The sequence below is a fragment of the Cryptomeria japonica genome, chromosome 6 (assembly GCF_030272615.1).
Source record: "Cryptomeria japonica chromosome 6, Sugi_1.0, whole genome shotgun sequence".
NCBI classification, from domain to species: Eukaryota; Viridiplantae; Streptophyta; class Pinopsida; order Cupressales; family Cupressaceae; genus Cryptomeria; species Cryptomeria japonica.
In genome coordinates, this window is record NC_081410.1 from 424,453,483 (window position 1) to 424,468,522 (window position 15,040).

Here is a 15,040-nt window from a genome sequence, read left to right on the forward strand (position 1 = left end):
TTTTTAACCCATTTCACAATAAATTATGGGATATTTTATCTATTTTTTTCTAATAGATTTTTAATTTATAATGCCTACATAAGATTGGATTTACCTCAATTCCTATAAGCAAGGAATCTACAAGAGCTAGAATAGTGATGAAGAACATACCACAATCCACCATAAAAAGTTGCAAAGCTCCTAAATTTGAGTAGACACCCTTGGAGAAAATAATAGAATGTAAGGAACATGTCCCATTATGTGGATACATGTATAAGATAAAATATTATGTAGCAATGTAGAGAAGTATAAGAAGGAATAATAGGGAAAGATATGAAAAGCCATAACTTTTATAAAGGATCATTATAATAGAAATAAGACTTGTAAAATATATATTGAGTAGATATCAATAGTCATATAAATATGTGAAGTTGTTTATTGTGTGCACCATAATATGAAGGTTATTTAATTTGTGTTTACAAGTTACACTAACCTGTCTATTATGCATTACGTGTTAACCTCATTTCCCTCTCTTATTACTGAGTTTGGGGTATACATGTAATAAATAGAGAATACTTAGGACTCAGAAGTTTGGTGTGTTTTCCACCCACTTTTCTTGCTAACAATTCCTATCAACAAATTTTAGTTCCCCATATTAGATTCTAGTAGAATTACATTTGATAAGGGTTTGAATAAATATCTCCTTATACATACCCTAGTGTAAACCCTAAAATATTCATACATAAGTTCATCTAAGATTTCAAATTTTTGAAGTGAGTTGTTAATCTACTCCAAGATTTTTGTGGTGCCAATATTTTTTAAGAAGACTATAAATTCTAAATAGATTAACATTTCTTGAATTGTTTTGATGAATTGATGTTAGCATTATCATTTATAAAAATAGTAATACATATATTCACAAAAAGATGGGTGAAATTTAAAATTACACATTGATAGTCCACATGAAGCTACTACCTAAATAAAAAGAATAACACTTTGAAAACTAAGGGTATTATCCCTTTCTATTTCATTGGAGAATTCTAGTATAAATAATCCTCTTTAGAGGAATTTCAACGTAAATTAGAATCCCCTCATTGATTTTTAATGTAGCTTTCCGTTTTCCCTTTCATGGGATATGAGTAATTAAAATTTCTAATTTGGGTAATCTAGTTGAGAGATTAATTTCATCCTCTAGGCACTAATTGTTGGATCTAGATTGCTAGAATAAAATTATTATAATTTCTCAATGTTGGTTTCCTTTCTTGAATGGTTAGATATTCCTTAGTCTAGATCAAGAACCATTTTACATTTGGATATTATTAAAAAATATAATGTGTGATTATTTAGAGATGTGATTGTTAAAAAAATATGGACATTCATTTATTTCTTAGTTTCCATTAATGATATTCATGATATTTTATAAATATTATGGTTATTAGGTGTGTCATGAGTGCACCCATAATCAATCATATATGAGAAATATATATGGGCTATCCCACATTAATGGTTCCCACTTTTGCCAACGAAGAAAATTGGTAGAGGCAAGGAATTTTTTTTGGTGGGGGGGTTCGAACGAACTAGGGGTGTTCGAGCGAACCCCTCCACAGGGACCGATCAAACCCGCCATTGGACATGGGTTCGATCGAACCCCAGGTGGGTTTCGGGCTTCAATCAAACCCATTAAAAATAAATATTTTAATGGGTTCGATCGAACTATGTTTTAAATTATATTTTTTTAAACTTCTATAAAAACCGAAAATAATAGCTTAACTGTCATTTTCAAGTTTGGAGTTTTCTATGTCCAAAGGGCGTTAGAGTGAACCCGACGTCAGCACCACGTCACCGTGCCCTGTCAACAGCAACCAGTGCTTCTGACCTTTCAGGTTTCGACCTACATTATTTCAGGTGCACAAAATAACCCTTTTTTTTTGTTTAATAATGTTTTTTTTTAAAATTTATTTAAAAATTAATAAATAATTTGTTTGTTAATTTATTTTTTGAATTAAACAATTGTATATTTATTGTTTTTCAACATTTTAGAAAAAACGTTTGAAAATTTAATGTTTTGATTTAACGTCAATTTGTTTTTTAAATTAAATAACTGTATATGTTTTTTTTTTAACTTTTTAAAGAAATGTTATGAAAAACTTAGAAAACTAAGGTAGTAAATTAAAACTTAGAAAAACATTAACAAAATAGAAAATTAGAAAAATGTTACAAATCTAAATATAATAAACTAAAACGTTAGAAAAATTAATAAATTTAAATTTAAAAAATATTATAAAACTTAGATAACAAATTTAAACAAATTAGGCAAAATAAATCCTCTACATGACCCCTTTTCACATCCTATTACACACACAACATGACCCCTTAGGACCCCTTAAGACCACATATGCCCTTGATGATAGTATATGTCCCCTTAGGACCATAGAGGATCACATAGTGGACCCCAAGGGGTCATATGTGGTCCTAAGGGGTCATGCATGTGTTCTAACACATGCGTGACCCCTTAGGACCGCATGTGACCCCTTATAAAATCTTAGTGTGTACGGCATACCCCTTGGTCCATCACATAGTATCCTAAGGGGTCATATGTGGTCCTAAGGGGTCACACATGTGTTAAAAAATGCGTGAACTCTTAGGACCACATATGACCCTTTATAACATCCTAGTGTCTATGACATACCCCTTAGGATCACATAGTGTCCTAAGGGGTCATATGTGGTCTTAAGGGGTCATGCATGTGTTCTGACCCCTTATAAAATCTTAGTGTAAATGACTTACCCCTTAGTCCATCACATAGTGTCCTAAGGGGTCATATGTCGTCCTAAGGGGTCACGCATGTGCTAACACATGTTTGATCTGTTAGGACCACATATGACCCCTTATAACATCCTATTGTATACAACATGTACTCCTTATGATCACATAGTGTCCTAGAAGGGGTGATATGTGGTCATAAGGGGTCATGCATGTGTGTTCTAACACTGTACATGTGTGATCCCTTAGGACCACATATGCCCCCTTATAACATCCTAGTTTTTATGACATATGATCCCTTAAGATCACATGTACAATGTCCTAAGGGGTTGAATATGTGGTCCTAAGGGGTCACACATGTGTTCTAACACATGCGTGACCCCTTATGACCACATATGACCCCTTATAACATCCTAGTGTACATACGACATTTCCCTTCGGATCGCATAGTGTCCTAAGGGGTCATATATGGTCCTAAGAGGTCACGCGTGTGTTCTAACACATGCGTGACCCCTTAGAACCACATATGACCCCTTATAAAATTGTAGTGTGTACAACATATCGATCTCTTAAGATCACATACATTTGTGTCCTAAGGGGTCAATAATATGTGGTCCTAAGGGGTCATGCATGTGTTCTAACACATGCGTGACCCCTTAGAACCGCCCTTATAAAATCTCTCTTCCCTTAATTTTTTCGACTGGCATGTGTTTTAATTTTTCAAAAATATGTTTTAATTTAGTACATGATGTATATATCTTTAATGATCTCTCTCTCTCTCCGAAATTAATGTTATCTCTCTCTGTCATGAAAATGATCTCCCTCTCTCTCTTGAATTAATGTTTTAATAATTTAAAATGTATGTATGCGATCTATATAGATAAATTTATATATGTTTTAATTTAGTAACTGTATGCATATATCTTTAATGATATATCTCTCTCTCTCTGAAATTAATGTTAGCTCTCTCTCTAGATGTCATGATTTAAATGATCTCCCTCTCTCTCTCATTAATGTTTTAATAATTTAAAATATATGTATGCGATCTATATAGATAAATTTATATATGTTTTAATTTAGTAACTGTATGCATATATCTTTAATGATATCTCTCTCTCTCTCTCTGAAATTAATGTTAGCTCTCTCTCTAGATGTCATGATTTAAATGATCTCCCTCTCTCTCTCATTAATGTTTTAATAATTTAAAATATATGTATGCGATCTATATAGATAAATTTATATATGTTTTAATTTAGAACATGATGTATATATATCTTTAATGATCTCTCTCTCTCTCTCTCATGAAAATGATCTCCCTCTCTCTCTCATTAATGTTTTAATAATTTAAAATGTACATGTATGCGATCTCTATATATAGATAAAATTATATATTTTTAAATAATGATCTCCCTCTCACTCAAGCTTTAAAATTATTTATTTAAAAATTTGAATTATGCGAGAACTTCATGTATATATATGTCTATTAATTATGCAAGAACTTCACATGTGTACATTTTAATTTTTAATGAGCTCAAGATTAACGATCTCTCTCTCTCTCTAGAATTTAACTGATTTTAATTTTTAATGTTTTAAATTGAATGCACTTCATGTGTGTGTGCTTACGTATGTATTTTATCTTTATGACCTACCTAGATAAATGGCATCCCGAGATCTAGTCCATGATCAGGATCCACCTGCACGGGCTCCTGATCAAGAGCCACATGATGATATAGATCCTCCACACCAGGAAACCCCGTTGCCCAATATTGCTATCATTTTCCAATACAATGACCATGAGCTATGGAGGTTGAGGGTTGTATTAGATGACCCACAAACTGATGGTGTGTACAAGAGTACATGTGAATCCATTTTTGATAGTTTACGGACATTGAGGCACCGCTTAGTTAGTCACACCTCATTTTCACCTAAGGTTATAGATGATATTTATAGACAATCGAGGAGTGAGGTGAGGGGTCATGATTCTTTTGCTGATGTGGTGAGGGTGGTCTCGAAGGAGACCATCAAGGAGAGATGTTTTCTACAGTATCAGGAGGCAAGTAAGGTGAGAGGATATCAGGTCACAAGATGTATCGATCCACAGGTTGCATCGTTAATTTAACCACGCTTCTTAGCTGCCCATGGTCGTTATCCTATTAACGACTAGATACCGTTATAATTTACACAACGGGTATTTGTCGAGGGTCATTGTCAGATGAAACCAAACTACCTTGATATTCCATCATATTATGGACAGGAGAGGGGAAAGATTGCTAACATAGATGCATATCGTAGGCGTGATAGAGCTTTGCCTAGACGCAGGGACCTTATTGGCGAGAGATTTTTGGCAGTAGTCCCAACCCTTGCCCCCATAGTGGATCACATTGTGATTTCTTCTCAGAGAGAAGTAATTGATAGGATTGGAGAGATCGCATCAACAATAACCACCATATCATCTGACAGGCTAGGTAGATATATGATGAGCCGACCACGTTCAACATCATCCACAGATCATGCATCTTCTAGTCACAGGGTGGCTTCAAATTCAGATGATTAGTATATTGCTGCTGGCATCCCCTTCCTAGATGAGGTAGCAGCTATAGTAGGAGGTGGTAGACATGTACAAATGTCACAGTATTTAGCTGAGGACCTGCTACATTCTTACCGTTTTATTTCATCTCGATTTGGGATACCATTGGCTGTTGTTAGAGAGGAGATTCTCAGAGACGAGCATGCTACCCTTGCATCGACACATACCCTGAGGCAGTCACAACATTCTCATCACCCTACACATGTTCCAGGCACTGACCCACCTATAGATCACTCTGTTACTGCAGAGGAGGAGATACGAGTTGATCAGATCCATATCACAAATGAGGGCTCAGAGTCATTTGAGGAGCAACTGTGAGGTTTGAGCCATACTGGTTTTATGGATATGGTACTACAATCAGACACTTCATCCACGATGCCTAGTCATCTAGTTAGCCCCTTACACTCCTCAGTCATACGTACAGCCAGAGAGAGGTATACATGCACGAGTGATATGGTTGATATGATCACATGACATGATTAGACTATACAACCTACTCCTGATACATAGGTATGTACATGTGCGTTTAAATTTTTACAAGATGTATATGTTGTAATGTACTATATATATATATCATTTAATAAATAATAGAAGTTGACTTGTATCATTTAAATTGATCTTGGACTAATCTTTAAATACATGTATATATAAATATGTATAACAGTTAGCTCATGTCACTCTTGGCTTGAGCTTTGAGTATGTGCGTAGGAGAGATTCTTTTGATGCTACACAGGTTGTTAGTGGACATGTTAGTTATGGTTTTTTGTATATATGTACATGTATGTATGTGCATTACAATTTATATTTTAATTTAAATTTAACTAGTCGGATTTGATTATATTTAAAAATATGCACATATGTATATATGTGTCTAGAGATCTATATTTAATATTTAAATACATTTTACTTTTGTAGGGGTCTATTGGACATCCAGACTCTCACTGGGACTCTCCCTCAGATGGTCGCTCTGTTCGTGGCTGACATGATGCATGTTGATTTGCTGGACTTTATAGCTCATTTGTTTATCTTTTTATATATGTACATTTTAAACTTTCATATTATATAGTCATGCATGTATGAAGTTTATAGATTATACTTTATACAATTTTTGTTTGATCAGATTATATATTTCATGCATGTATGTTAGATTATGTACTTTATACAGTTTGTGTTTGATCCTGGATTATATATATCATGTGCATGTATGGTTTGTTGGTATTTTGGATATGTTGATATAGTTTTGTCATTGATGTCAACACTTGTCAACACTTATTAGCACTTATCAGCACTTGGAGATCTTTTTTTTGTTCACCGGCAAGTTAGAGACTTATGCACAATCACTGATATTTGGTTCACCAGCAGATTATATTGTTCACTGGCACTTAGAATGACTTGGAGACTACCTGGTTATGTTGAAGACATTATTTGATCACTTGGTTTTGATGATTTGATTATTGGTCTATTCGGGTTTGCATATTTGTTGTTACCGGCAAATTAATAGGTCTAGGTTATGCACCGACAAGCATATCTATTCTAGATCAACATGACACGTGATGAAGATGATTTATTATTATTGTAAATGCATTGAGCCGACTTGATGTATCGCTTATTGATTTATTTGTAATTATTATAATATCTTTTAGTGAGCCGACCTATTCATTTGGTCTTAGCTTTCGGTATAAATGTAAGATCTCATTTGTGAGATTGATATGCGATTGGAAAAAGGATTGTAATAGGATATATGCGAAAATAAGCAGAGCTATACACATACATCATTTGAAGGTTTAAGGAAGGTTTTGAAGAAGATAATAAAAACTAAACCGATACTGAATCCAACATATGAAGATGCTATTTTAAGCAATACATTATCATTGGATTTAACCATCCAATTGTAGTCAGTGTGACTCCCATTTTGTGATTGAGCAGTAAGCTCTAGGCAACTGGCCTTTCTACATGTGTAGACTCCATATTGTACACACATACTATCTACAGTAGTATCATTTGATTGTGGGTAAGGCTTCCCACCATGGTTTTTCCCCTTACAGGGTTTCCACGTACAAATATTTGTGTTATGTGTTGTTGATGTTATTGTCTTTTTGTTTCATGCATTAATCTTTACCGGTACTGTAATTAACTGATAAAACTGTCTACCGACATAAAGTTTGGTTTACCAGCATTAAGCATTAAATTTTGGTTAAGTTAATTTTGGTTGAATTTATTGGACAACTGATTCACCCCCCCTCTCAGTTGTCTTCGGGACCTAACATGGTTAGATTATACTTTATATGTATAGTTTGTACATTTGATCATGGATTATATATCACATCATTTGTATTCAAATTATATATGATCATGCACATGTTAGATTACTTACACACTTTATATATGTGTGTGTGTGTGTGTACAGTTCAAGTGTTTGATCATATTTGCACATTTGATATATATATACTTTAAATATTTATTTAAGTTAAATGATGTGTTTGATTATATGTAACTTATTAGATCACATGTGTATATGTATGTGCATGTTGGATTATTCTTTTAAATTATATTATATAAGACCATCTAGATTGAATTGGTGTAAATGTTCAATTCAAAAAATGTTTTTAAGAGTTCTCTAAAACTTTCAAATTTATATATATTTGTGATTGAATTTGTGTACATGTAGATAGATTAAAAAAAGATTGATATGTTTATAATTTAAATTTTAAATTTTAAATTTTACTACATGTAACATGTATATGTAGATATCTATTGAATTTAAATGAATTTGTGAATAATATATCCACTCCATTGTGCAAGCCATGAACAATATAAAAAATCACACTTGTTCATATCAAATGAACAAAGTCAAGTTAATGAACATATTCAATAATTTAAATTCTAGGTGTACTAAATAGTTCACACCATGTACTTCTAGGTACATACTAAATAGTTCACAACACATCAAGTGGTTCAGACCGCTCTTCAATTATTACACACATGTCCCAATTTAATATCAAATTTACACATACATCCTAATTTAATATGCATTTTTAATTAAATTTACACGTGCATTTTTAATTAAATAGATACATGTCCTAAATTACTTTACATACATGCTAAATTATTTTAACAACTTACAAATTACATATGCATACATGTATTTATAATTAGATAGACTATACATCCTAATCAAGTGCATGCATCGGGCCTTAACACAATTTCAACTCATCCACATGTCCTAATTTACTTTACATACGTGCACACAAGTATTATTTTACATGTACATTAACTTCATACATCCTAATTTAATATAATTGAAAATTTCATATTTAACTAAACAATATATGGTCCACACAAGCCATTTATATATATATATATATCAAATATTAAATTCAAACACTTTAATGTATTTAATAATTTATCCAATATTTTTGGATTAGATATCATATAATCATTACATAGCATCAGGAAAATCTGAGTTCAGTAGTATCAAGGCACCAAGGGAAGGTGCATGCACAAAAATATACAGTTAATGGGCACCTCCACTATAAGAAGGATGATTACAGTAGATATACATATTTGCAACCAAAAAACATTAGAAAACTAGGTAAATAAGATTTCAGAACCCGGTGAAGAGTTGTCTCCCAGTGGGGGGAATCCAAGCCACCCACCCCAAGTTTCCATCCTGCCACACTTCCACCCGACCATCAAGTATGGCATGTTTGTGGGGGTGAGAGGTGCGCTCATCAATTAGGTTAGCTTCCTCCCGAGTGATCTCCATGTGTATCTGTCTACGCTCCAGGTGCCTCATAAAGGCCATTAGTGCTTGCTCAAATGCAGCCTTGCTCGGTTCATCCCTCTCCCAAGTGAATCCGTGAGATAACTCTCAGATGTAAACAATAGTAGTCCCTTCCTTGATCTATCTATCAAATTTGTCCGAGTCCAATTTAAGTACAACAGTGACCTGCATAGAGATAGAGAGACTCAGTGAGGTGCCTAGTACTGTTATTAAAGATGTCATCATTATGATACTTCCATATGAGCCAAAGAACCTCCAAAGAAAAATAAGACCAAAAGATATTTGCAATTTTCCTATAGCCCTTGATATAGCCTATAATAACATTTATGTATTCAACAAAGTTAGATTCCAAATTAAAGCCAAACAATCTCCATATTTCTTTTGCAAAATGGCATTCAAAAAATACATGTTTCACAGTTTCAAGTGCTTTGCATATGTTACAGTTTAGGAAATTACCCTCCTTATCTTTTATGGGGAGTTTATTTAACAGTAGGTGATTTATCCAAGTTTCAAAACAAGTTAAGTTCTAATTTATCAAGTATTAATTTAATTCATGGGTTGAAATGCATGTACTTTGGTTTACTAAATAGTTCATACCACATCAAGTGGTTCATACCGCTCTTCAATAACACTTAATATTTTCTCATGATCTTCATTATCTAGTGTCCACTTTAGAGACCGCCTGCGACGTGGAACTGTATGAAGAATTAGGCCAACAACAATGACCAAGTGGCTATACTAATATACCTTGTTGTCAATTTGGTATTCAGTGAAATGAATCCCATGTTGAACAATTTTAACTTGTTTGAAATATGTCCCTTGCACTACAACTGAGCCTGCATGTACATACATGTATATAAGAAACGATAAATTAAAAATTTGCACGTAAGCGAGTTGTGTACATATAAAAATTAAAACATGTGTAGATGTGTGCATGTTTAAAATAAATTTATTTAAAATAATTTAAACGTTCAAATTAGTTCAAACCCGTGGGAAAAGACATTTCATCGCTCATTTCAAATTTTGTTAACTTCTAAAGAGGGGAAAACAGATTTGAAAGGTAAACTGATCAAAACATAACGAAATAAACATGCAGAATGCTAAAATATCATTAAAAGACCATTTCACCTTGCTATTTTACCTTCTCCTTCGGATTGAGCTTGATGAAGTGAAGGCGCCCCTTGATAATGCTCCACTTGATGTGCTCCTTTGATTGCTGGATGTGGATGGCTCTCCAATATTGTGCACAAATGACAAGGATGAATGATAAGGATGAGATGATCAAGTTGCCAAGATGATTTCCTGGGCTCAAAAGGGCAGCATAAGCTTACTGGATTTCAAGATGTTTTGAATGAAGGGATGGAGCCCTATTTTATAGAAAGAGGAGAGGAAAACGGATGGCTAGGATGAATTCGAGATGAAGGGCTAAGATTTACTTGTGATCTCACACAAGGTCCAAGAGAGGGTGTGGAGACCAAGAAATATGCCTTAAAGGCATTTCGTATCTCCACACTCCACAAGATGCATTGGAGGAATTAAAAATTTTCCAAAAAAGGATATTATGGGGATTAGAAGAATAAAAAGGAATTAAAAATTCCTTGGGAGAGGGAAATGCCTAGAGGAATGTGAGATTTCGAAAATCTTACATTCATCTAGAAAAAGAGCATTTAAAGCTAGTGGCTGGATGAAAGGACAAAGGGTTGACTTTGTGGCTAATCATGATGATTAGCCATTAACGACTCATTAGGAGGGGGATTAGAGGAAATGTTAGGTGGGATTTATATTTGTAGGAGAATTTGACTAGGAGAGAGAATGAGTGGAGGGAATAAAAAATTAGAAGAATAATGTTAAGTGAGTTTAGGGAGTTTCTAGAAGAATTTATTAGGTTAATGATGAATTAAGAAGATGATTTGTAGGAATCATGTAGGTTAACTAATTAATTGAAATTAATTAGCTAAGAGGAAGATTTGTGAGGATTTGATTTTTTAGAAGAATAAAGAAAGGGATTGATTTATTAAATAAATCAATCATATGCTATAGTGACAATATTAATTATATTTAATTAATATTGAGAAAATTTTAATTAACATAATTAATTAATTAATTATGTGAGGAATTAAAAATAATTAAAATAATTATTATTAAGTTCTACAACTTCTTTCTCTCTTCTGTGCAATAGAATAAAAAATAACTAACACCTTCTATATTTCCATCTTCTGCTATGACTGCAAAAATATCTCCTGCAATTTGAAACAAGTTAAATAAATTTAAAATGTATGTACTCGATTTAAAACTTATATAATTTATTTACATGTACGCAATATTTTTAAAGGAATTATATATATATAATTTAAATATATGTGTACGTCATATACCTTTTTTAATCAATCCTGAAATATGGTCATAATCACCAGAAATCAAAGAAATGTCTTCAAAGATTTCGTCCTCATTTGAATCCTCGTATGTGTCAGAAACATCTAGTGGCACCAATTTCCATTCACTAACATATCCAAGCTCTTGGTTCTTGCAATCAACATAGTTTTCCAAAATGCAATTAGAACAAAAAAATGAATAATCCCTAGTGTACAATGTCCATGGGTGATTATTTTTGTACTCATGACACAATGCAAAGATCTTGTCCTCTCCATGCTCTTGCATCCATGCCTTGATCTTCTATCCACATCTGCAAAATGTACATGTGTACACAAACATACATGTAGATCAAGTTGTTAAATTAAAACATTTGAACTAGGAACATTTTAAAAAATTAAAAAACCATTTAAATAAAACACTAAAAGAGAACACGTACCGGTTATCTCGCAAAACACTCTATATGGAATGGGTCTGTATGTTCTCGATGATGATTCACCAAGATAATTAGGTTGCACAAAGTATTTCTTACACCATTCAACAACATCATGTGCCTCGTCTATATGATCTCCTGTATAATTTATTTGATTATTTCTTAGAGCACGTTTGATACAAGCTCTTGCACCATCATGTTCACCCTTTCCATGACCACTCTCAAAAAAACTCCAAACATGTGGTATTTTGTCATTTCGATGATATCTACATAGTGCATAAAATGGCCTCGAATATTTGAATTGTGTTGCACATCCATCAAACCAAACAAAATGTTTAACTATTGTTATGCCTCTCTCTTTTAAATACTCAAAAAACTTCTTAAAGCAATGTTGTACAAAAAGTGTGTCATGCTCCTTATCATCACTGATATAGAAGTGGCACTCTTTCTTAATGACACTATTTTCAAATATACTATCAACACCATCCAAATCCATTTGTGCATGTCGATAACACACATGCACCATAATAGTGACTTGCTTTGAAAAGTAATACTCTGATTGAATCTCTTTTTGATGTGCAAAAGAGTAATTTTCTGCGAAGTCCACTACAGATAGAATAGTTCCAAGTGGGAAAGTGTCTCTTAATGTTTTAAATTATTTTGCTTGCCACTTGGAAAAAAAACCATGGCATATGTATGGTTTTATCAACTTACAAAATTTTTTCCATAAATGTTCCAATAGGTATTTCCTCTTCTACATAATCTAACCTTGTAGATTCCTTTCCAAATTTTGTTTCAAATTTTTTGTACTTGTAACTCTTGCAATTTACCATCTTCCTCATGTCAGTATCTTCATCTCTCAAAGGCAATTTAGCCAACTCCCCACATGCTCCACAAATTCCTTTTATGCAATTTATTTGATTGGTTGCATTATCATCTGATTTATCACATAAGATGGATGCTATGAATTGACTTGTTCGTTTAGGAGGAGCTTTTTCATAAACATCACTATCTTCTCTAATATTTTGAAACACCTAATAGTACAGATCAAATTCGATGTGATAACGACAAAAATAAGTTTCGAAGACTTTGTTTACCTTCACATATTATGGCCTTAACCATTCAAACATGGTATGTCCAATCTTTATATGAGGGTTTGTTTTAGTAAACAACACATACAATTCATGTTTTGTTGTGTCTAACAAATGTTTTACATGGAGATCATAACAATCAGGGCCAATCCTTTGCTTGATAACATCTCTACTGTTTGATGAAGGATGAGTATTATCATTCCAAAAGCTTGTCATGAAGTTCCTAACAACATCTTCAATTCTATTAGAAGGAGGAGCTCTACACATAATTCCCCAATTCCCTTCTGAGGTAGTATCATACAAACTCTTTCTCCTTTTCACATATTTTGATATTATCCTTATACTAAAACCAAACTCAGATGATAGTGAAGAGATTTGCCTTTTTTGAGGCAATCTTTCAATTACTAAAGATGTCAACATCACTCTTCTTGAAATGGTCTTATCTACTGTTCGAGATTTTTTACCAATGTTCACCAAACCTTTCTTACAATTATCAACAATAGATTTTTGTAGCTGATAAGTTTTCCTCTTTTGACTTGTATCTATACCCAACAATTTCAGTGGATCTATTAAGTCTTTAGGAGTAAGTACAATTGATAACAATTGAGATTTATCTAGTGTAGTATCAAGATTGTAGAAATGAGACATTATTTCTTTTTTCACTTTTATTCATTGACCTCCTTTTAGTATGTCTAGGTTTTTCACTGGGATGTTTCAACTCATCCACATCCATTTCAAGTAAATGATCTAAATTTTTATAAGAAATATTCTCTTCACCTATTTAGCTAGATCCACAATATGCTCATCCATACCAGTGGTAGGAGGTAAGGAGCCCGACCCCTCTCCTTCAACCTCCATTGGTTCAACTTGGGCAAGCTCCTCCCTATGTTCATCAATTATATTGTATTCTTCAACGAGTTCATTTTCCTCAACTCCCGCTTGAGAACTCCCTTTTTCTCGAGCCCGTTCTGCACACAATTTAAGATGACAGAGAATATTTTTAATGCAATGAAATTCCAAGTTTAATTTGAAACCAATTTTTTGAGATATTTAGTAATATCTAAAAATTATGTCATAATAGGTGGACTATTATGTCATATTTAAGACCTATTATTGCATAATAGACCTCTTAATATCACATGTAATAGGTCCTAATATCTGCATAATATAGGTCTCAAGAGGACTCTTCAGTATAATATGAAATGTTTTTGCATACATCCAGTCATATAAATAGAACCTATTATGACATAATAGGTTTTAAATTTATGTCATATTTAAGACCTATAATCACATAATAAGTCCTAATATCACATAATAGGCCTTATTATTACTTAATATGACCACGTATGCAAAAACATATCACATTAATATACTTGACTCCCCTTAAGACAAATATATTATGTGATATTAAAGGACCTATCACATGAAATTAAGTAGGTCTTAAATATGATATAAGTTAGAACCTATTATGACATAATAGGTCTTATTAATTATGACCAAATACATGACCACATATACAAAAACATTTCATATTATACTTGACTCCCCTTAAGACCTATATTATGCAAATATTAGAACCTATTATGTAGGTGATATTAGGACCTAAATTATGCAATAACAGGTCATTAATGTAACACATGTACATAATAGGCCCTAATATATCATAAATGTAGGTCTTAAGGCCCAGACTCAAGTATATAATGTGAAATGTTTTTGCATACATGGTCATGTTATTAAGTCACAATAAGACCTATTATGTCATAATAGGTTCTATTATGTCATATTTAAGATAGGTATTATCACATATAATATGTCTTAATATCACATAATAGGTCGTAGTATCACATAATATAGGTTTTAAGGGCACTTAAGTATAATGTGAATATTTTTGCATACGCTTAAAAACAAAGAAGACATAATGTTTGTTTGTTTGAAAGTGTTTGGTTGTTTTGATCATGCAAGCACAAATCCTAGGGCTAGATGAGACAATAGTTGTTGAATCTCACTTGGGGGGTTACCTCGAGCTACACAAT